This window comes from Pleurodeles waltl, chromosome 4_2 (assembly GCF_031143425.1).
Source record: "Pleurodeles waltl isolate 20211129_DDA chromosome 4_2, aPleWal1.hap1.20221129, whole genome shotgun sequence".
NCBI lineage: Eukaryota > Metazoa > Chordata > Amphibia > Caudata > Salamandridae > Pleurodeles > Pleurodeles waltl.
In genome coordinates, this window is record NC_090443.1 from 873,914,075 (window position 1) to 873,938,012 (window position 23,938).

The following is a 23,938-nucleotide window of genomic DNA, read 5'->3' on the forward strand; positions in this document are numbered from 1 at the left end:
CCTTCTAGGAGCCACGGTGCCGCTTGACAGGCTACGCCTAAGCAGACCGTACCCTCCAGAAGGAGTCCCAGAGGGAAAAAACCCCAACACTGGGGAAAAAACCTCAAACAGGAACTCCTGAAGGAAAACAAGAAAAAACAGGACTTGACAACAGGAAACAAAAATAGGCAATATCCAGGGTAAAAGGCTGGAAAAAAGGAACAGGCAAAAATATCCCAAGGCAAAAGCAGGAACAAAGAACAGGCAAAAATCTCACAAGGGAAAAACAGGAACAAAGAACAAGCAAAAATCTCCCAAGGCAAAAGCAGGAACAAAGAACAGGCAAAAATCTCCCAAGGCAAAAAAGCAGGAACAAAGAACAGGAGCGAACAGCACAACCAGAAGGAAGTGTTTGCAATGCAAGGAGGAACAAGACTGACTGACTTATATACTGAGAAAAGGGAAGTGACATCACAGGAAAAGGAAGTAACACCATCTTGGATTGGGAAAAGCCCATAGACCAGTATAGGAAAAAGAAAGTAGTATAAAAGAAAAACAGAGCATGCTGGGACAAAAACACGAAGAAGACAAGATGGACACAACATGGAAAGAGACAGGCAAAAGGACCAACAAAAACCCACCACCAACAACAAAAGAAGAAAAAAGGGCTACAAGTAAGTGTAGCGCGACCAGGAGTGAAATATATGCTTCCCAGAAAGCAGAGTCAAAAAACGCGGGCAACGGCGCTCTGAATATTGGTAGCGCGTTCCACCCACGAGGACAGAAAGAGACGCTGCGTCAGAGCGTGGCGTTACAATGAGAGGAAATCAGATAATGGAGCAGAGATTTCTGCCTGGTGTGAAGTAGTTGAAGATGGTTTATGTAACCTTACAAGCACTGTTCCCAATACGTCTTACTGTTGAAACAGAGTTGTGTCACTCATTTATGGCCCCGTAATTTGGGAGTTTCTTTTATGATTGGTAGAATTTCTTTTGACTGCATTACAGCTTGGTTGTGTTATGTGTAAAGTCTGAGGAGTTTCAAGTACTTTTTTGGTGCCAAGTGTATGTGATGCTGCAATTTAATCAGTATTGGACTGTGGTAAGGGTGTGTTCAATATTTTTTTGTTTTCACTGGGTTGGCTTTCGATTCTAATGATGAGGATAATGTAAAACGGGTTTCTGTCGCTATATGGTTTACACCATTAGGTGGCTATTTATTTTATGCCACTTTAAGTACAAACTAAATGATCTATTTCAGATTGGATTCCAGCAAACAGTATCTAAATTATTCAGGGTATACAAGTACAGTGAATACACTGTGTACATAATGCACAACTTTAAGCCTTAGCTTTTGATGATGTTGGCTAAAGATGTTAGTGACACCTCTGTGCAAGCGCAACCTACCACTTTCACACTATCACAAAATACGCTGAGAACATACCCAACTTTACTAGTGGGATCCAGGATCTGGGAAAGTCGTTTCTGGGCTTAAAGGGACATCATCTTTGCCACAATTGCCATTTCAGAAAAACAAAATTAAAATCTCATAAAATAATAACAACTAACCCTAACTTGAACTACTACCATAACCAATAATCACCACATAACTAGTTCTCCAGGGAAAATAACCATCACGCTGCTACCAAAAACTGCTAGCGCGCCTAGTCCTTAGTAAGTAAACTTACAAGGGGACGCGTATAGGCCGATGAACCTTTTGAATTGCATGGAGTATCCTAGTCACGCAGTGATCACTGGACTATTAATCAACATCAATAATCAAGAAAAACATTCTTTAGAAACAGCTAAAGCCCGTTTACTCATCAATAACCACAACTCGACAAAGAGTTAACAATTTTTATTTTCCTATTAATTACAACTCTAAAGCATCTGTTAATTCAAACCTTATTAAATCCACTCAATGTATTAATCCATTAATAGAAAACATCATCACTTGAAAGGAACATATACAACAATGCAAATACGTAAGCTAAGAAATATCAACATTGATAACAAACTTCAGCAATTTTGTCCGTTAGTCAATTGTCACTGTCAGCTTTTCCCTTAACAGCCCACCTAACCAAGATAAGCATCAGCATGTGGGACTTCATGCGAAAACCTTTTAGAGGAAACATTAATTTGCAAAAAATCTATCTAAGTAAAAATATCTATAATCAGCGCAGTTGGTACCCAGAAGAAAAGGCATAGCATTTATCAGTCAAATTTTCATAGCTACCTATCCAGGATGGATCACCAACAAGTCAGTCTTTGTCTTCAAGTCATCAATTAGTCAGATTTCGAATCAGGCTCACAGAGTATGAGCCCAATATCAGCACCTCGGACAGCGTCTCCTGACGTCATCAATTCTCTCCCCGCAACTCTGATCTTAGCCCCTTGACATGACTTTCTATTAGGGTCTCCCAGTCCATCCCCCTAATTGCTAATTGGTCAGTCAGTCAGCATATATGACTTTAACCTATAGTTTTTGTTTACCAACTCTACTAATCAATATTAGCTTGTTCACAAGATGCGGATTGGTTCACCATGTGATGTTCTTATCATCCTGCCTTTCAGGTCTCAAAATTGTTGCATGTTCCTCTTCAGTCAGTGGCCCATTGTTCAAGTCCTTGGAAAGTACATTTAGCCTTCTCTACACATAATTGTATCAAATTGTCTTCATCATCTCCTGTCCGCCAGTACATTGCAGAATGTTCTAGCTAAGCAACTTTAACATCGAGCGGGTCAGGGTCTTCGCATGCCTCCCTCCTTTCCAAAGCGTTTAGAAAATTCATCTCTTCGAGTGTATGAGGCTCAGGAAAACTAGGCCTTTAGTTCAGCTAACTTAGCACTACAAACTAATGCAAAACATAGATTATACATCTCATTATGACATATTTTTAAATTTTTCTTATATCTTTTTATTATTTTTCACATTTTCAGTCATATTAGTACACATGGTGATCGCACCCCAAGGGCACATATTCAAACGCGCACATTATTTTCTCTATGATTAATTTCTCTGTGCATTTTCCCTTAGTAAACACAGATACATCATTAATAATTTTCTTCATTAGATTATCTGCTTCAACAACAACAAGGAGGACTTAAAGCGCTTCCACCAGCGCAACTGTGTTGTGAACGCATGATGCAGTGTTTTGGAGCATCACTCCTGAAAGAACTGGAGTGCGACTGGTCTCTGTCATTCAAACCTGTTTTGAATTGTGTGCAGCCCATGTTTCGATGCCTTTGGTGTCTTTTCGAATGTGCACTGAAAGTTTGTTTTTCTACACGGTGCTTACTTTCATTGGACGCTGATCTGTTGATATTCTCGTTGACGGCTCATTACCAGACATGCGCGATCAGCATGTGTTTGCTACGGGAAGCTGTACATCAGTTGCCCTTTGTGGATGATGCATTTCTGAATTCAACATTGTGCACAACAGAGAATACTGCTGCCTGAGCTGGAGCTCAGGCTTTGGAACGCGAGTGCTTCATAGTTTTCCTTGGCAACGATTTGGATAGTTTACCACCTGCCAAAGTAGAACATTTCCTGGCTATAATTGTCCCGGACATAATTGGCGATTTTAAAAATGACACTGACTTTTGATTTTGGATTATTGGCGCCACTACTGAAATTTTAACTTGTCTTCTTTTTCCTCCATGCTCAAGTGTCTTTTAACTTGTCACTATTGACATTCATGTTTATATGCTTTTAGAAGTAGATTTTATTAGGCTTTTATTTCATTTTAGGCTTTGAACCAACCTTTGAAAAGGCAAGGGGAGGGAGTTGTATAGCTATTTTAGCCATATTTTATACATGGTATTTTAGCCAACTAGGCCTGCTGTTGTGCACTTTAGCCAAGTTACATTTTATTCAGCATTGTTTTGTTTTTCTAGCATTAGCCACATTTGCGGTGTTGTTTTATTTTCTCTATCTCATTGTTCTTTCGCTTTTGAAAGCATCACGTTCTTAGTACTGCATTCATTTTACTTTGTGCTTTCCTCAAGGCTGCAGTCAGATAGGATTGCTGGCAAAAGTGGTGAGCTGTGTCTACAACAGTCACAGAAATGTACACATCCTTACGTGGGGCCATGCTTCCTAGCACATGCATTGTTTTATTATAAAAACACTTCTCTGTCCCATACACGTTAGAGGAGATTCCAGCCAGATGACCACGACTGCATGCTGATTGTTTAGACTACCGAACCCCTGGTCTATCTGGGGACGGTGTCTCTTTAGACAACAGTCTTCCTTTCTCAGGTATGGGGGATGGTGTCTTCCCAGGGGGGAAACCTGAAGGACTGATTAGGGCTTACCATGCTGTGCTCTAACATAGCTTAGGTAGCAAGGATATATATCACTAATAGTGACAGCATGTTGGGACCGGTTTTGTGTTTCACTCTCCTCGCCACAATTTTGCTTCTATTGTGTTTTATCATTCTAGTTATTGCAATACATGCCATTTTATCTAAGATGCAATTACTTCAATATACCCTTATTGAATTATATTCTTCTCTGTTTATCTTTGCCTGTGAGAGACTAATGTAACCAAGAGAAAGGGGTGAGATTTGATCAACCACAATTCCCCTGAGGAGTCTTTCTTGTCATGCGCTCGGTTACCACAATCATCCCTGCTTTTGGGCAGAGATGAGGTGCTGCTAGTTAGCTGGAAAACCCGGATTAGGCTGACAGGCGTCACATGGTGTGGGATTGTACTCAGTACCCTACAATTCAGATGATTCTGCCGCCTAAATCCAGTAGCCTCATTAGGATAATTAGAACCTACCCAACAACAGAAACAAGCATCCTGGATCTGGTTTCGGGGTATCACCCTTCATCAGCCAAGCTAGCTTGAAACCAGTGACACAGTGAGCAAGGGACCCTCATCTGGGCACACCCTGGTTACTTAGGGTAACTTTAGCAACACAAAAATATGATGGATGGAGTGCTGAAACTTTTCAAATATCATTTTACCAATTTATTTTATCAAACCCTCAAACATCCAATGGGCACACTGCTTGTATGGTGTGTGCATTCAGGTAACTCAGATTACAGGTAAGAAAGTTTACAGTTCCAGAAAAGCTATGTTGAGATGAGCAAATGCCTCAGGTGGCTGTTTAAACTAAATGTTAATGATAATAAATAGATGAATTTATAAGTATTTATTATATATTTTGTGATTGGTTAAGTAAATTATATTTCTCTGTAATTTTGCAATAGTTGCATTGAAGGTCATTTTCTAATATCTCTATGGTCAGTATGGTTCTTCTGTCTAATTTGTTGCTGAGCGGTATGAGAGGAAATCAGATAATGGAGCAGAGATTTCTGCCTGGTGTGAAGTAGTTGAAGATGGTTTGCGTAACCTTACAAGCACTGTTCCCAATACGTCTTACTGTTGAAACAGAGTTGTGTCACTCATTTATGGCCCCGTAATTTGGGAGTTTCTTTTAAGATTGGTAGAATTTCTTTTGACTGCATTACAGCTTGGTTGTGTTATGTGGAAAGTCTGAGGAGTTTCAAGTACTTTTTTTGGTGCCAAGTGTATGTGATGCTGCAATTTAATCAGTATTGGACTGTGGTAAGGGCGTGTTCAATATTTTTAAGTTTTCACTGGGTTGGCTTTCAATTCTAATGATGAGGATTATGTAAAACGGGTTTCTGTCGCTACATGGTTTACACCTTTAGGTGGCTATTTATTTTATGCCACTTTAAGTACAAACTAAAGGATCTATTTTAGATTGGATTCCTGCAAACAGTATCTAAATTATTCAGGGTATAAAAGTACAGTAAATACACTGTGTACATAATGCACAACCTTAAGCCTTAGCTTTTGATGATGTTGGCTATAGATGTTAGTGACACCTCTGTGCAAGCGCAACCTACCACTTTCACACTATCACAAAATACGCTGAGAACATACCCAACTTTACTAGTGGAATCCAGGATCTGGGAAAGTCATTCCTGGGCTTAAAGGGACATCATCTTTGACACAATTGCCATTTCAGAAAAACAAAATTCAAATCTCATAAAATAATAACAACTAACCCTAACTTGAACTACTACCATAACCAATAATCAGCACATAACTAGTTCTCCAGGGAAAATAACCATCAAGCTGCTACCAAAAACTGCCAGCACACCTAGTCCTTAGTAAATAAACTTACAAGGGGACGCGTATAGGCCGATGAACCTTTTGAATTGCATGGAGTATCCTAGTCACGCAGTGATCACTGGACTATTAATCAACATCAATAATCAAGAAAAACATTCTTTAGATACAGCTAAAGCCCTTTTACTCATCAATAACTACAACTCGACAAAGAGTTAACAATTTTCATTTTCCTATTGATTACAACTCTAAAGCATCTGTTAATTCAATCTTTATTAAATCCACTCAATTTATTAATCGATTAATAGAAAACATCATCACTTGAAAGGAACATATACAACAATGCAAATACGTTAGCTAAGAAATATCAACATTGATAACAAAGTTCAGCAATTTTGTCCGTCAGTCAATTGTCACTGTCAGCTTCTCCCTTGACAGCCTACCTAACCAAGATTAGCATCAGCACGTGGGACTTCATGCGAAAACCTTTTAGAGGAAACATTAATTTGGAAAAAATCTATCTAAGTAACAATATCAATAATAATCAGCGCAGTTGGTACCCAGAAGAAAAGGCATAACATTTATCAGTTACATTTTCATAGCTACCTATCCAGGATGGATCACCAACATGTCAGTCTTCGTCTTCAGGTCATCAATTAGTCAGCATTGGAATCAGGCTCACAGACTAGGAGCCCAATATCAGCACCTCGGGCAGCGTCTCCTGACGTCATCAATTCTCTCCCCGCAACTCTGATTTTAGCCCCTTGACAAGACTTTTATTAGGGTCTCCCAGTCCATCCCCCTAATTGCTAATTGGTCAGTCAGTCAGCAGATATGACTTTAACCTATTGTTTTTGTTTACCAAATCTACTAATCAATATTAGCTTGTTCACAAGATGCGGATTGGTTCACCATGCAATGTTCTCATCATCCTGCCTTTCAGGTATCAAAATTGTTGCATGTTCCTCTTCAGTCAGTGGCTCCATTGTTCAAGTCCTGGGAAAGTACATTTAGCCTACTCTACACATAATTGTATCAAATTGTCTTCATCATCTCCTGTCCTAGGGTACATTGCCGAATATTCTAGCTAAGCAACTTTAACATCGAGCGGGTCAGGGTCATTGCATGCCTCCAGTCCTTTGCAAAGCGTTTAGAAAATTCATCTCTTCGCATGTATGAGGCTCAGGAAAACTGGACCTTTAGTTCAGCTAACTTAGCACTGCAAACTAATGCAAAAAATAGATTATACATCTCATTATGACATATTTTTACATTTTTCTTATACCTTTTTATTATTTTTCACATTTTCAGTCATATTAGTACACATGGTGATCGCACCCCGAGGGCACATTTTCAAACGTGCACATTATTTTCTCTATGATTAATTTCTCTACTCATTTTCCCTAAGTAAACACATATACATCATTAATAATTTTCTTAATTAGCATATCTGCTTCAACAACAACAAGGAGGACTTAAAGCGCTTCCACCAGCGCAACTGTGTTGTGAACGCATGATGCAGTGTTTTGGAGCATCACTCCTGAAAGAACTGGAGTGCGACTGGTCTCTGTCATTCAAACAGGTTTTGAAGTGTGTGCAGCCCATGTTTCAATGCCCTTGGTCCCTTTTCGAATGTGTACTGAAAGTTTTTTTTCTACGCAGTGCTTACTTTCATTGGACGCTGATCTGTTGATATTCTCGTTGACGGCTCATTACCAGACATGCGCGATCAGCATGTGTTTGCTACGGGAAGCTGTACATCAGTTGCCCTTTGTGGATAATGCAATTCTTAATTCAACATTGTGCACAACAGAGAATACTGCTGCCTGAGCTAGAGCTCAGGCTTTGGAACACGAGTCCTTCATGGTTTTCCTTGGCAACGATTTGGATAGTTTACCACCTGCCAAAGAAGAACATTTCCTGGCATCAATTGTCCCGGATATAATTGGCGATTTAAAAAATGACACTGACTTTTGATTTTGGTTTTATTGGTGCCACTACTGAAATTTTAACTTGTCTTCTTTTTCCTCCATGCTCAAGTGTCTTTTAACTTGTCACTATTGACATTCATGTTTATATGCTTTTAGAAGTAGATTTTATTAGGCTTTTATTTCATTTTAGGCTTTGAACCGACCTTTGAACCGGCAAGGGGAGGGAGTTGTATAGCTATTTTAGCCATCTTTAATACATGTTATTTTAGTCTACTAGGCCTGCTGTTGTGCATTCAGGTACAACAAGCCAAGTTACATTTTATTCAACATTGTTTTGTTTTTCTAGCATTATCCACATTTGCGGTGTTGTTTTATTTTCTCTATCTCATTGTTCTTTCCCTTTTGAAAGCATCACGCTCTTAGCACTGCATTCATTTTACTTTGTGCTTTCCTCAAGGCTGCAGTCAGATAGGATTGCTGGCAAAAGTGGTGAGCTGTGTCTACAACAGTCACAGAAATGTACACATCCTTACGTGGGGCCATTTTTCCTAGCGCATGCATTGTTTTATTATAAAAACACTTCTCTTTCCCATACACGTTAGAGGGAGATTCCAGCCAGATGACCACGACTGCATGCTGATTGTTTAGACTACCGAACCCCTGGTCTATCTGGGGACGGTGTCTCTTTAGACAACAGTCTTCCTTGCTCAGGTATGGGGGATGATGTTTTCCAAGGGGGTAAACCTGAAGGACGGATTAGGGCTTACCATGCTGTGCTCTGACATAGCTTAGGTAGCAAGGATATATATCACTAATAGCGACAGCATGGTGGGACCCGTTTTGTGTTTCATTCTCCTTGCCACAATTTTGCTTCTATTCTGTTTTATCATTCTAGTTATTGCAATACATGCCATTTTATCTAAGATGCAGTTACTTCAATATACCCTTATTGAACTATATTCTGCCTCTGTTTATCTTTGCCTTTGAGAGACTAATGTAACCAAGAGAAAGGGGTGAGATTTGATCAACCACAATTCCCCTGAGGAGTCTTTCTTGTCATGCGCTCGGTTGGCACAATCATCCCTGCTCTAGGGCAGAGATGAGGTGCTGCTAGTTAGCTGGAAAACCCGGATTAGGCCGACAGGCGTCACATGGTGTGGGACTGTACTCAGTACCCTACAATTCAGATGATTCTGCCGCCTAAATCCAGTAGCCTCATTAGGATAATGAGAACATACCCAACAACAGAAACAAGCATCCTGGGACTGGTTTCGGGGTATCACCCTTCATCAGCCAAGCTAGCTTGAAACCAGTGGCACAGTGAGCAAGGGACCCTCATCTGGGCATACCCTGGTTACTTAGGGTAACTTTAGCAACACAAAAATATGATGGATGGAGTGCTGAAACTTTTCAAATATCATTTTACCAATTTATTTTATCAAACCCTCAAACATCCAATGGGCACACTGCTTTTATGGTGTGTGCATTCAGGTAACTCAGATTACAGGTAAGAAAGTTTACAGTTCCAGAAAAGCTATGTTCAGATGAGCAAATGCGTCAAGTGGCTGTTTAAACTAAATGTTACTGATAAAAAATAGATGAATTTATAAGTATTTATTATATCTTTTGTGATTGGTTAAGTAAATTATATGTCTCTGTATATTTTCAATAGTTGCATTGTAGGTCATTTTCTAATATCTCTATGGTCAGGATGGTTCTTCTGTCTAATTTGTTGCTGAGTGGTATGAGAGGAAATCAGATAATGGAGCAAAGATTTCTGCCTGGTGTGAAGTAGTTGAAGTTGGTTTGCGTAACCTTACAAGCACTGTTCCCAATACGTCTTACTGTTGAAACAGAGTTGTGCCACTCATTTATGGCCCCGTAATTTGGGAGTTTCTTTTCAGATAGGTAGAATTTATTTTGACTGCATTACAGCTTGGTTGTGTTATGTGGAAAGTCTGAGGAGTTTCAAGTACTTTTTTGGTGCCAAGTGTATGTGATGCTGCAATTTAATCAGTATTGGACTGTGGTAAGGGCGTGCTCAATATTTTTTAGTTTTCACTGGGTTGGCTTTCAATTCTAATGATGAGGATAATGTAAAACGGGTTTCTGTCGCTATATGGTTTACACCTTTAGGTGGCTATTTATTTTATGCCACTTTAAGTACAAACTAATGGATCTATTTCAGATTTGATTCCTGCAAACAGTATCTAAATTATTCAGGGTACACAAGTACAGTGAATACACTGTGTACATAATGCACAACCTTAAGCCTTAGCTTTTGATGATGTTGGCTAAAGATGTTAGTGACACCTCACATTTTGAAGCACTGTTGGCAGGCTGGGCTTACGTGTTCTCAGCTCCTGTCAAGAGCTCACTTCACTGGGACAGGCTCTGGAAATTCCTGCAGTGAGACAAATAAACAAAACTTTGGGTAAATAAGAACTGGAAGAGACTGTAGAGAGACTGGACTAGAGAAGAAAGACTAGTATAAAACAAATTAGCAGTATATCAAAAGGGGGAAAAGACCAGAGAAAGACAAGATAAAAGAAAATTGTAACAAAGTGAGAGAAGACAGTCTATCAGGATATGAAAAGGGAGTAGAGACTAATTCGTGTTTTGAAAGCCTGGAGAAGCGAGAAGTTGACTGCATGATGCCGACTGGAGCCACAGCACTGCTTGCTGTCTATCCTTTCCATGAACTGTGAGGAATCGTCAAATCCCAACTCAGTCCCAGAAGGTGGAGATAAGTTCAGCAGTGTGGAGACTGAGGAGACTTAGAGTGACAAATAGAGGAGTCCCTTCCCCATTGGACAGACACCACCAGAGTTCAGGAGAACTATGGCCTAGCCAGGTAGATGTTTGGGGATAGGGACCACCAATAGTAAGCTGTGCCTGATGTCTTTTCCTCGAGAGGCATTGCTAATGGGTAAGGCGGCTTCTATCCAAAAGAAACAGCCAGAGCTGAAGAGGAAGGAAGATCGAGGATGGTCTAAGACAGCATTAACAGACAGTTCTTTTGATCTAAGACTTTCTTTTGTGCTCAAAAATAAGGGGAGAATTAACTTTTTTGTGAATCATTCTCCAGTCTTAGCAGTTGTGTTTATGCCCGCGGCTATAATTGCAAAAATTACACATTTCTGTTGAGGTTTCTCACCCAGTCTTGCGTTTCTTTCATTTGCTTCCAGTGGATACGAGTGTAATGGCCACAGGGGAGCAGGAGGATGTGGAAAGAGAATAGGTGACCCAGCAATTCCATTTGACCAATGGTACCCAAGGCGGCTAGCAAAGCAATTAGTAAAGAGAGCTGCAATGTCTTTAAACTCGGGCATCCAGGGGTTTCTCACACTCACTGCAGCCACGTCAGTGCTGCACACTTGTGGGTTCTCTGAGAGTTGTTAATCTAATCAAAACAGTAATTAATTCCTTCGAATAACTGCTGTGTTCTGCAACTCGAGGGCTTTTGACTTTGGACACATTGGCAACTCGAGGACAGACTTGGACCTTCACGACAAATCAGTCTGGTCAAATGGTGATAACTCCCATAAAAGAATATGTAAGTAGCCTGCAATGGACAGGAAGGATTCACGTGCAGTCGGTACTAGGATTGTTCCTTAGCTATGCGAGGATGCCAAATTAGGCCCCATCACATCTTCCCTGCCGGCATGTACATACACATATAGGGGGTCATCCTGACCCTGGCGGTCATGGACCGCCAGGGCCAATGACCGCGGAAGCACCGCCAACAGGCTGGCGGTGCTTCCGGGGGCATTCTGACCGCGGCGGTAAAGCCGCGGTCAGAAAAGGGAAGCCGGCGGTTTCCCGCCGGCTTCCCGCTGCCCCAGGGAATCCTCCACGGCGGCGCTGCAAGCAGCGCCGCCATGGGGATTCCGACCCCCTTCCCGCCAGCCTGGTTCTGGCGGTTTTCACCGCCAGAACCTGGCTGGCGGGAACGGGTGTCGTGGGGCCCCTGGGGGCCCCTGCAGTGCCCATACCACTGGCATGGGCACTGCAGGGGCCCCCTAACAGGGCCCCACATAGATTTGCAGTGTCTGCGTGGCAGACACTGAAAATCGCGACGGGTGCAACTGCACCCGTCGCATCCCTTCCACTCTGCCGGCTCCATTAGGAGCCGGCATCCTCGTGGAAGGGGGTTTCCCGCTGGGCGGGCGGGCCGCCTTTTGGCGGTCGCCCGCCCGCCCAGCGGGAAACTCAGAATTACCGCGGCGGTCATTTGACCGCACAGCGGTATTCTGCCGGGGGAACTTTGGCGGGTGGCCTCCGCCGCCCGCCAAAGTTAGAATGACCCCCATAATATATATAAGCACATACATCTATATATATATATACATACACATGATGTATATAAGCACATCCTCTCCCCTTTTCACCTAGCCTCTTTAAACCAAAATAATTAGTGCATTATATTTACTTAGATAGAAACAGCACGCCAAAGACTGATGTTGAGATGCATATCTCTAAAGGATTTTTCTACCCCATCTCTTCCTGCCACCCAAGTAAATGGCTTGGTGTGACAGGCAAATGGCTTGGTGTGACTTGTCCCGGGTTCATCTCAAAGGTTCTTCTCTGTGGAAGAGATGAACTAACTGGGAGAACGCCTGAGACGCCAGTCATTAATCTGACTGTTCGAATGAAATTATCCCATAGGCTTCCTCTCGGTCCCTTTTCTTTCCTAAGATGTATTTTCATGTTTTCCTCTCTTAAGCGGTGCCATGTACTAACCTCAGTTGTGCTGCAGGAGGATGGACAAAGTTGGGGAGCACACCAGAGACACAGGTGCAAGTCATGTCGCATCGATGACGAAATCTAACGTGAAGGAACCTGACAGTCAAATATATGATCCTGAGTATTGAGCAACACACTGAACACTGGCCTACAGATGTAGCACAGGAACCAAAATTAAGGTATGTCTGAAAGCGATCACAGGTAAGAATATCTTCTGGAAGTGTGACAGGCAGGCCACAGGAGTCGTTCTAATGCTACAGTGAGACATGCAGGCAAAGCTATGTGACTGATGTATTATTAATATGGTTCATCGGAAGTTCATTTCCAAAGAACTGCTTAGTCATTGCACTGCCCAGCATTTCCTATTACTGGCAACTTTCACTGACCCTTATGACCTTCGGGAAGACCCAAACACTTCCTCATTCAGGTAATTGTACTAAAGTGACTCGCTCTGTTCTCTTGAGCTTCATAGCCCAGGTTTTAAAAGATGCATGATTATTTGTATTAATAATGTGCACTTTTAATCTGGATGAAGGCCAGGATGTACAACAACTAGAGTGTGCATAGGTACAACGTTTTTCTCCGGCGAAATCTCCAGAACTTTTAACGCTTTCTGATGATGTTCAGGAACGCTGCAAGTTTAAAAAAAAAATAGGCAGCATAAAAATCCCCAAATGTAGGCTTTTGTGAGAATCCTCTTAACACCCACTATAAATTGGAATTCTATATCAATTTTTTTTTGCTCGAAAGTCGTACCGTAAAAATCATTATGTTTGTGGTAATCTATGCAGCGTTTTGAGAAGCTCACAAACTTTAAAGTTTCTCACTCCACAAATTAAAATTCATCTATTTCTTCACTGTATGCCAAGTCCTAACAACATTTTTTATTGGCTTTTATAGGAAAGTGATAACACGCTAATTAAATAAAATGCTTATGTGTGAAAAGGAATTGTGCAACATTTTTCTTTGTGTACTGTTTAATTTTATAAATACATCAACATATATTTAAAGTATGGAGTACAAAAGTTAAGTGGTGAAAGTTAAGAAAAGGTTTTGTCTGAAGTGTTTTCTATGTGTTTCGTCCTGCTGCAGTGACGCACAGTTTTAGAGCTAAAGCTTCCAGGACCTCGAGTACTTGAAGACACTGGCAGCGCTTTTGTTCAAAGCCCCAATGACTCCATAAAGGAAGTGACGTGCATGACAGAGAAAATCACAAGCTATTCTCCACACGAAGAAAATGTTCTCCGTTCTTGGCTTATTTCTGCGAAAACCACATACACAAGCTGCAACAGGGAAGATGTGTTCGTGGCTGAATAGGGAGAACGAGGGAAGAAGGAGGGTTTCTGTGGGGGTCACTGACTGAGACCACCAGTGATGAAGTACTGCATGGTAAGGATGTGGCTGGAGTCAAGGCCAAGGTTTCTAATGCCTTCATCCGCATATGCACCAGAATCTTCTCCACACTAACTTGTGGACTCTCTTCTGGGCCAGTTTCACTCTCTTCCTATGACCCATACCATAAGATCAGTGAAGGCAGAATTGCTTTCACTGCCGGTGGGGCCACCGCTACTCATTCTAGGGGCTCGCCGCTTATTTTTCATCATTATTTATTTACCAAGCACAAGAGAGGGAAAAATAGAACAAGAGGAAAGGAGTAGAAAAAGAAAGGCAGAAATACCATCACAAAGGGAGAAACCAGGATTCTGGTCGAGTGAGATAAAGGGTTAGGAAATGTCTGGTGGTTCATTAGAAAGGAATGAGGTGGATTCCAAACCACACAGCCTTGGTATTCGGAGCGCATGTATGTATTAACTCCAGCTGGAGGACTCTGTGCAGAGCTTTGGGCACCAGTACTGTTTCCTTCACAAATTAGGAACTGTAAGGCAGTGATAGGAGTAGCCTGAGGCTTCTGCCATAAGATCTTTAAGATCTAAGCCCCCCAACCTGATGATTGGGCAATGGACTTAGCTCTGGGGCACTCATTGAAAAGGCAATAGGGTTGTGAGTGGAGCAGCCTCAGCTTGTGCTACAAGATGTTTCTGACATCATTAAATCCAGCATGGAGGTATGGAAGTGCAGTAGTATTTTTAAAGTGGCATAATCGTAGTATTTTTAAAGTGGCATAATCGTGTCTGTCTGTTTGGAGCACTGACTACTCACCACTTCCCCTAAGGGGGAAATAGTACTTAGGGCCCATCAGCCATTGTGTCACAGTCGGGGGATGCATGACATGGCCAGAAACACTGGTGACTAGCTTCAAAAGAGGAAATTGCTATGAGGTCATCAGAAGGAGGGTACTATTCCCGATGTCCCGTGCTCAAGCTGCAATATGTATTTATAGATTTTCAAGCAAGCTTGTTTCAGGATTTGTAGATCTTGAGTGACTGAATCTGAAGACAATCAGCCCAGATCACCAGAACCTAGCTCCGCCTATGAATGAGCAAGCGTGAACAGTAGAGCCACACACTGGAAAAGAAGGGGGGGATGGGAGTGAGAGAGAGAAGAGACAGCTGGCATGGCTCTGTCTCATCAACTACACAACTCTTGTACATTAGGGGATTCAGAATAGTGTTTTCAAATCTGAATGCCAAATGCATAGTCAAGGTAAATAAAACAAAGTTTTGCTATGTTGCGTGATCATTAAAATACTTTGATAAAGAGAAGTATTGTTGAATATGCCTACAGGCTGCATAATGGCAGACCATGGGCAGCCACAAACGAAGGAAGCTGATAACAGTAACAGTGTAATCCTGGGTCAATGTCATACCTGGAATTCAGAGTGCAGAAGAGAGCGTAAGCACAGCAACCAACACCAATACATAAACCAGATGCAAGACAGAGTTCAGGCAACCGTTCAGCAAACACAACCAAACCAAAATCCAAGAGACAAGACAGAGTTCAGGCAACCATTCAACAAGCAGTACCAAATCATAATCCAGAGAGCACTTCAGAATTCTGGCAAGATCGTCAGGCAACTGAGGGATCACAGAAGAAAATTAAAAAAACATAGTTGAGTGAAGCATCAACAGTGGAGAAACTGAGCATATGTGAAGAGTCAATACAACACCGTTTCAGAATAAAGGGCCCGATGTATCAAAGGGTTTTACCCATTCTGTGTCTATGGGAAAATGTGTTCGCACATATGGCCCTAAATCCTGAGTCTGGGTAACTCCTTAATCCTGACAGTTTGTTCTGTTAATTAATAATAAGACACCTAGCATAGCTATTCAACTAAATTGCACCAGATGCTGGAGCTGGTGCACTTTCTTATTGGCTGGAGGTATTTTTAAAACTTAGAAACTGGTGTTCACGCTATGCTGTGCCCTGAATGAAATGTTTTACCTTGGGCCCACAATGAAAGCTTAGCTAACTGATTTGCTGAGACCCTGCAGCCAAGTTCAAGACTGACATGGGACACCCAAGCTCATCCATCATCTCTCCTTTATTTGTGATTAAGTATGGATAACATATCACTTATATAATATTCATTAATGTTTTACTCCTAGTTAAATTGCTTGTATTGAATCTGTGCATCTATAATTGTAAGATTTGCATTGCCTCTCTCACACACATCCAAAATTACAAACAATCTATAATAGTGCACATTGTGGGATATGGGCTGTGAGGAATATCTTTGTAAGATCATAACACATTGCCATTAAACATTGCATTTCTCACCAACCGTTACGAGTGGCACCTTATTCGGGACAAATTTGTGACTGCCGGTAGCCGTGACCTGCAACAACCCCACGAAGGTGGAAGACGCTAGGCATTGATTGTGCCAATCACATAAGGAGCCCCTTCACCATGTCTCAGGTCAGCCATTGCAAGACCTGTGTGTACAGTTTCACTGCCACTTTGACTTGGCATGTAAAAGTACTTGCAAAGCTTAAACTCCCCTTTTTCTACATATAAGTCACCCATAAGGTAGGCCCTACGTAACCCATAGGCAGGTGCTATGTAAGTAAAAGGCATGACATATACCTATGTGTTTTACACATCCTGGTAGTGAAAAACTCAAAAATGTGTTTTCCACTACTATGAGGCCTGCTTGTATCAATGACTAGCATTAGAACTGCCTTTATATACTTTTACATATACTTTTAAGTGGTGCATTCCACCCAGACAGCCATAAACACAGGACACTCAGGACATCTGCATTCATATGCATACTGAATGGGTCTCCCTGGGCAGGAAGGGTGAAGGGTCTCCTTCGTACATTTCAAAGGCCAGGGTCCTGTCCACACAAAAAGGACTGATAACTCCCCACAGGGATCCTGGCAGACAGGACTGTGCTGAAAAGGGGAACTTGTGCACTTCAAAACCACTCGTTGAAATCTCCCCCACTTCAAAGGCATTTGGCTGCCCAAAGGACTCATCTAGACTGCTTTGCTGAGAAGGACTGCTGCCCTGCTATTGTCTGCTGCCTGCTGGCCTCTGCCTTTGCTGGAAGGACTCTGCCTTCCCCAAATGTGCTCTCCAAGGGGTTGGATTGAGCTTGCCTCCTGTTCTGAAGTCGCAGGGCCAAGAAAGACTTCACCTACTAGGTTCTAGCTAGTTCACCGACTTCAGAGACGCCAGTAAAGACTTCAGCGACTCCAGCACTGACACCGCTGCCCGACGTCACACTGATGCCTGCTCCAGCTCCATGGGCCTTGCTGCATGCAACTACCAAGGCCTACAAAGCAAGTCTGATGTTGCTGCGATGCAGTGTGATTGCAGCACTGTGAAGTCGACACATCACGTCTTGACCGACCAAATTCAATGACCCCACCTGATCACAAGGAACCAACGCCTTTCCACCGATGCTGCCGGACAGAATAAATGCCCTGCCTCCCCTGACTCACAGTACGGAACCAATACTTCACACTCTCGGGACACCATAACAGACTGATGCCGCACAGGCTCCAGTGGCGCCTCACTACCATGACTCCGCGCAATGTCTTTGCTCCTACATTTTCAAAGGTACTGTGCCTGGGGGTTCATGCAACTCGGTGTCCGGCGCCTGTGGCATCAGACTATTGGAAACAACTCAGTCAACGATGCTGTGATAGCCCCAGTTGGAGCTATTGTGTTTCTAAGCACTTTAGTGGGATTTCATCTTTAAAAATTCATAGCTTTGTGTACATTGGATTTTTATCGTTTTGACCTTTTTATTCATATAAATATTATCTATTTTTCTAAACCTGTGTGGTGTATTTTTGTGGTGTTTTCACTGTGTTACTGTATGAGTTATTGCACATACTTTACACATTGCTTCTAAGTTAAGCCTGACTGCTCAGTGCCAAACTACCAGAGGGTGGGCACAGGATAATTTGGATTGTGTTGTGACTTACCCTGACTAGGATTGTGGTCCCTACTTGGACATGGGTGTATACCTCTGCCAACTAGAGACCCAATTTCTATTATGGCACAGGATAATTTGGACTGTGTTGTGACTTACCCTGACTAGGATTGTGGTCCCTACTTGGACATGGGGTGTATACCTCTGCCAACTAGAGACCCACATTCTATATATATATATATATATATATTTATATATGGACATATATAAATATATATATATATAGATATAGATAGATAGACATATCTATCTATATATAGATATATATAGATATATAGATATCTTTAAGCTATGTAGATCTGGAGTTAAGAATAGTAAACCTATAATTACCTATTTGCCTCAATATTTTTTACATGATTTATGGTTCCGATATTGTGTCAGTAATCCTTAAATAGGATCAGGAGTTGCTCAAAGATACTGTTAATCCTTTTTATGACGTGGAAGTCAACGTTTTGGCCTCCCTACATCTGTCACTACTTGACCCACATCAAAGTTTGAAACTCAGTCTCTCAATTTTTAGTCACATCACTCCACATTTTGCCAAATCTTTTCTGTACTGTTCAGCTGGCAAGCGTAGCCTCCATTCTTGGCGAAATAAAATTTGCAAATGAGCCAGATTAGTTCTATTTATGGCCAGCAAAGGTAACTTTGGAGGAGACGTTTATGACTGCTGAACATGCTGTAAGGCTCTGCTAGAAATGAAGAAGACAAATTTCCCAGCAGGATCATCAGCATGGACTCACGTACCTTCTAACATATTGTAGCCAATTGCAATAAACATAATTTGCCAAAACATGAGGCGTATATTACTTAGGGTCTGTGGTTGACCACTTTTTATCCTTAGTTTTGGCTCCTCAGCCATGGTAGGAAGTGACATATTCTGCGAAGTAACTAACAATTGATAGGCCTGATAGGCCTGCAAAAATAGGCACTTTTATTATAAGGGAAAATCCTGTGGCAATGAACAGACAAATGAAGGGAAAAGCCCAACCAATCGTTATAAATCATATCCCATCCTCTGGCGGTGTTACATCACTTTAATAAGTAACTCTACCAGGGGAGACAGCTGATAGGGCAGGAGCCCTTTAAACATTTCTTCGCGCTCCCGCTGTGCGGGACGCGCGCGCGCGCGGCGCCCGGGCGCAGCCCGGTCCAAGGGCGGGCCCGTCTTGCGCCCGTCATCGCCAGGAGGAGACTGGGCTGGGCCACCCCCCTAAAATTATGGTCTTTTTATATTTAGTTCTGGTATAGAGGCCTCTGGCGCTAGTGGTGTAACTTTCTATTACCTCTTATTTTATAGGGGCTTCTTTTCCTCACAACATCATTTGTACTTGATAGTAGGCTTTGGGGCTGGGCTATTTTCTTCCTACAATTGTGGTTGAAATTACTTTACTAGGCCACCGGACAGACAACATGGGGAAGAGGAAGGCCGATGAGGTAGCAGTATCCCAATCTAGGGTTAAAAAACCCAAGAAACGTTCTGCCGGGAAAACGGAGGGATCTTCAACCACTAATTTACAGCAATTCAAAGCAATTGATTCACTGTTTGAAGAGGTTGAGGCTATATTGAGGAGTCCTTCCGTTGTTGGTCCTTCTAGACCGGATACCACTCTTTCCAAAAAGATTCCAGATCTCTTTAAGAAAAAAAACCAGTCACATAGAATAGAGGTTAAAGCTGATTTACACCCTTTTCCTCAATCCCAGGGTGTAACCCCTTTACCTCCGGAAACCTCACCACCCTTGGTGGGGATAAATGGTCATCTAGCTGAAGAAGATGCACCCCATGTGAGGTGCGCGTCCCCTCCCCCTATTACCATTCCTTGTTCAAATAGGTTTTCGGTTTTGGCCTCAAATCCTGTAAGTCCTGGATACCTACAGACCTTATGCGAAGAAGGTTCTGTTAAAAACTCTCTGGATGCAAAGATGGCCAATAACGAAGTCTCCCAGTTGGGTATTATTTCTCTGAAATTAGATGATGTTAAAAGTCTATTGGTAACTTTGATGAACAAAATTGCTGGACTTCAGGGTCAAAAGTCTGGTTGTAACTGTAGTGTGCCCTATAAGTCTGTCCCCTCGTCTGATTTTCTGATGGATTCCACAAAACCCAGTCCCCTCAGTATAGGTGACAAAATGACATCTTCCTCTACACACAACACCGTTAGGTGTATTAGCCTCTTAAGTGCGGGCGTCGGCCACTGGCCGACGCCCACACACCCTCCCTGGTGCGGGTCACGACCAGTGGCCGACACCAGGAAGGGCATTAATAAATCCTCGGGTGCGTCGCACCCGAGGATTTATTTATTTTTTTTTTTTTTCCCCCGGGAGACACGGAAGCTACCGTGTCTCCCCCCGCCCCCCACCCGCCCCTTTGTGACGTCAGCGCGCCGCGAGGCGCGCTGACGTTGCAAAGGTGTTTTCCCCATGAAAGCAGGAAGCAGCCTTGCTGAAGAGACACTCCCCTTTCTTACGAGGCCTTCCTGAAAGTGTTTCCTGGCCCCCGGTCGCAGCTGTGCTGCGATCGGGGGCCAGGAAACACTTTCAGGTTTCCTGGCTCCCCCGATCGCAGCACAGCTGCGATCGGGGGGGTCAGGAAACATTTTGAAAAGGCCTCGTAAGAAAGGGGAGACTCTCCCCTTTCTTACGAGGCCTTCTGAAACTGTTTCTGGCCCCCGATCGCAGCACAGCTGCGATCGGGGGCCAGAAACAGTTTCAGAAGGCCTCGTAAGAAAGGGGAGAGTCTCCCCTTTCTTATGAGGCCTTCTGAAACGGTTTCCTGGCCCCCGATCGCAGCACAGCTGCGATCGGGGGCCAGGAAACCCCACTAGACACCAGGGATTTCACTTTTGGGGGGCGGCCCCCCCCGGAAAACGGTCCGCCCCCCCCGGCATAATTTTCTTTAAAAAAAAAAAAGGTAGGTGCCCCCTGGGGAGGGGGGGGGGGCGCGATCGCGCCCCCCCCCCAGGGGATTTTTTTTTTTTTCAAAAAAAAAAAATACAAAAAAAAAAAATGAAATGACAGGGGGTCGCCCGTGGGCAGGGTAACCCCCTGTGGGGGCAATTTTTTTTTTAGATGTTGTAGGGTTTCCCTGGGGGCCATTTTGGCCCCCAAGGAAACCATACAACAACTAAAAAAAAATATATGTATATATCTATATATATATATCTATGTAGATAGATATATCTAGGTACATGGATATATCTATAGATATATCTATGTAGATATATATTTATATATATATATATATATAGGTAGATCTGTATCAAAGAGATTTATAAAGCGCGCTACTCACCTGTGAGGGTCTCAAGGCGCTGGAGGGGGATGGGGGGGAGGGAAAGGGGGTAGGAGGTTCACTGTTCAAAAAGCCAGGTTTTGAGGCCCTTCCTGAAAAGAAGTAGGTTTTCGGTCTTGCGAATGTGGGTTGTGAGTGCGTTCCATGTTTTGGGTGCAATGTAGGAGAAGGATCTGCCCCCGGTGGTGGTGTGTTTGATGCGGGGGTCAGAGGCGAGAGAGAGGTCAGCTGAACGGACGTTTCGTGTGGGGGTGTGGAAGGTGACTCTCGTTGAGGTAGGCAGGGCCTGTGTTGTGGAGTGATTTGTGTGTGAGGATGAGGATCTTGAAGGTGATCCTTTTGTCAATGGGGAGCCAGTGGAGGGATTTGAGGTGTGGAGAGATGTGTTCGTGTCGGTGGAGGTCGAGGATGAGTCGTGCTGCTGAGTTCTGGATGCGTGTAGTTTGCACTTGAGTTTTAGAGTGGTGCCGGCGTAGAGGGCGTTTCTGTAATCAAGCCTGCTGCTGATGAGTGCGTGAGTGACAGTTTTTCTGGTCTCTGTGGGGATCCATTTGAATGTTTTTCAGTATACGGAGTTTGTTGAAGCATGAGGAGGTAAGAGCGTTGATTTGTTGGGTCATAGAGAGGGAGGAGTCTAGGATGATGCTGAGGTTGCGTGCGTAGTTGGCGGGGTGGGTGCAGGGCCTAGCGTGGTGGGCCACCATGGGGGGTCCCAGGTTTTTTTGGTGAGGGCCAAAGAGGATTATTTCAGTTTTGCTTGAGTTGAGTTTCAGGTGGTTGGCTGTCATATATACATCACTTTTGTCAATATGTGTGTGGTTTCCCTGGGGGGAAAAGGGTCCGACTTGTCTAGTGGCAGTTTTAGTGCCATAAAGAAGCGCAGAAGGTTTATATGCCTACTGCAAAGAGCACATCTGTATTTTATGTAAATAGCTGAGTACATTAGTAAAGTCTATGGAGAGATGAAGGGCACTTTTGCTGGGTGGTAATGAGGGAATCCGAGGAGGAGGGAGTGGGAGCACCAATAATGATTGTTGGACTGGGCGCAGGAGGTGCTAAAGACTGTGACGAATGGTATGTGACAAGGTGTTTTTTGAGTGTCTTGAAAGTACGTGCTGATTGAGGGAAGAAGCGCAGGTAAGGTGGCCTCTACTGTTGCACGTATCTCACACACACCATCGATTTTGTGACTGTCTACGTAGGCTAGTGTTTTAGAGCAACAGTTTAGCCAATAGCAGAGATGGCATCTTGATGGATGACTGCTGCCTGCACTCGGGTTATAGAGGACCGCTCTGACATAGGATCAGAGACTGAGACATCAGATACTGAGACAGCATCTGAGGGATAGGACAATGGCGCAGACTCTGGGAGTGATTTTTCAGTCAGAGGAGTCCCATTCGAAAACTCCTCTTCCAGTACATTATGAGGGAGGTGATGAGGACAGTCCTGCTGTCCCTTCGCAAGCTGTTCGTGCAACTGGGTAATAGTGGGTTAGGCCAACCCAGAGAGCAGGTGAATGCGGCGGCAAGCAGAGAGAGAGTGCTCTCTTGGGAGCTCACCAATTTAGTTCAGCCCCAAATTCCACCACCCAAATCATATTGTGGAGACATCAAAATTGTCTATGGCAAAACAAACTGGTTTTGTAAGGCAGGCACCTGTGTTTTTGGTCCTGGATTCGGCGGCCATATAGAGAAACACACTAAACCCAAACATTTCTGGAAACTAGACATTCGGGGGAGTCCACAGAGGTGTGACTTGTGTGGATTCCCCAAAGTTTTCTTACCCAGAATACCCTGCAAAGCTGAAATGTTGAAAAAAAACTCTATTTTTCTCACATTTCTGTCACACAAACTACAGGAATATGCTGGGATCCACAACATTCCTACCACCCAGTGACTCCTCACCTGTCCTGATAAAAACACTACCCCACTTGAGTGCCTACACCTAGTGCCTGTGTCAGGAATGGATCACCCCAGGGTCAACAGCTGCCTCACGTAAGGACCAACATTGACCGTTGTGTGATCTATTCCTGTCGCAGGCACCAGGCCTAACCACACAAGTGAGGTATCATATTTATCGGGAGACTTGGGGGAACGCTGGGTGGAAGGAAATTTGTGGCTCCCCTCAGATTCCAGAACTTTCTGTCACCGAAATGTGTGGAAAACGTGGTATTTTAGCCACATTTTGAGGTTTGCAAAGGATTCTGGGTAACAGAACCTGGTCCGAGCCTCACAAGTCACCTCATCTTGGATTCCCCTGGGTTTCTAGTTTTCAAAAATGTGCTGGTTTGCTAGGTTTCCCCAGGTGCCGGCTGAGCTAGAGGCCAAAATCCACAGGTAGGCACTGTTTTCTATGAAAAAATTTGATGTGTCCACGTTCTGTTTTGGGGCATTTCCTGTCGCGGGCGCTAGGCCTACCCACACAAGTGAGGTATCATTTTTATCGGGAGACTTATGGGAACGCCGGGTGGAAGGAAATTTGTGGCTCCTCTCAGATTCCTGAACTTTCTGTCACCGAAATGTGAGGAAAACTTGTTTTTT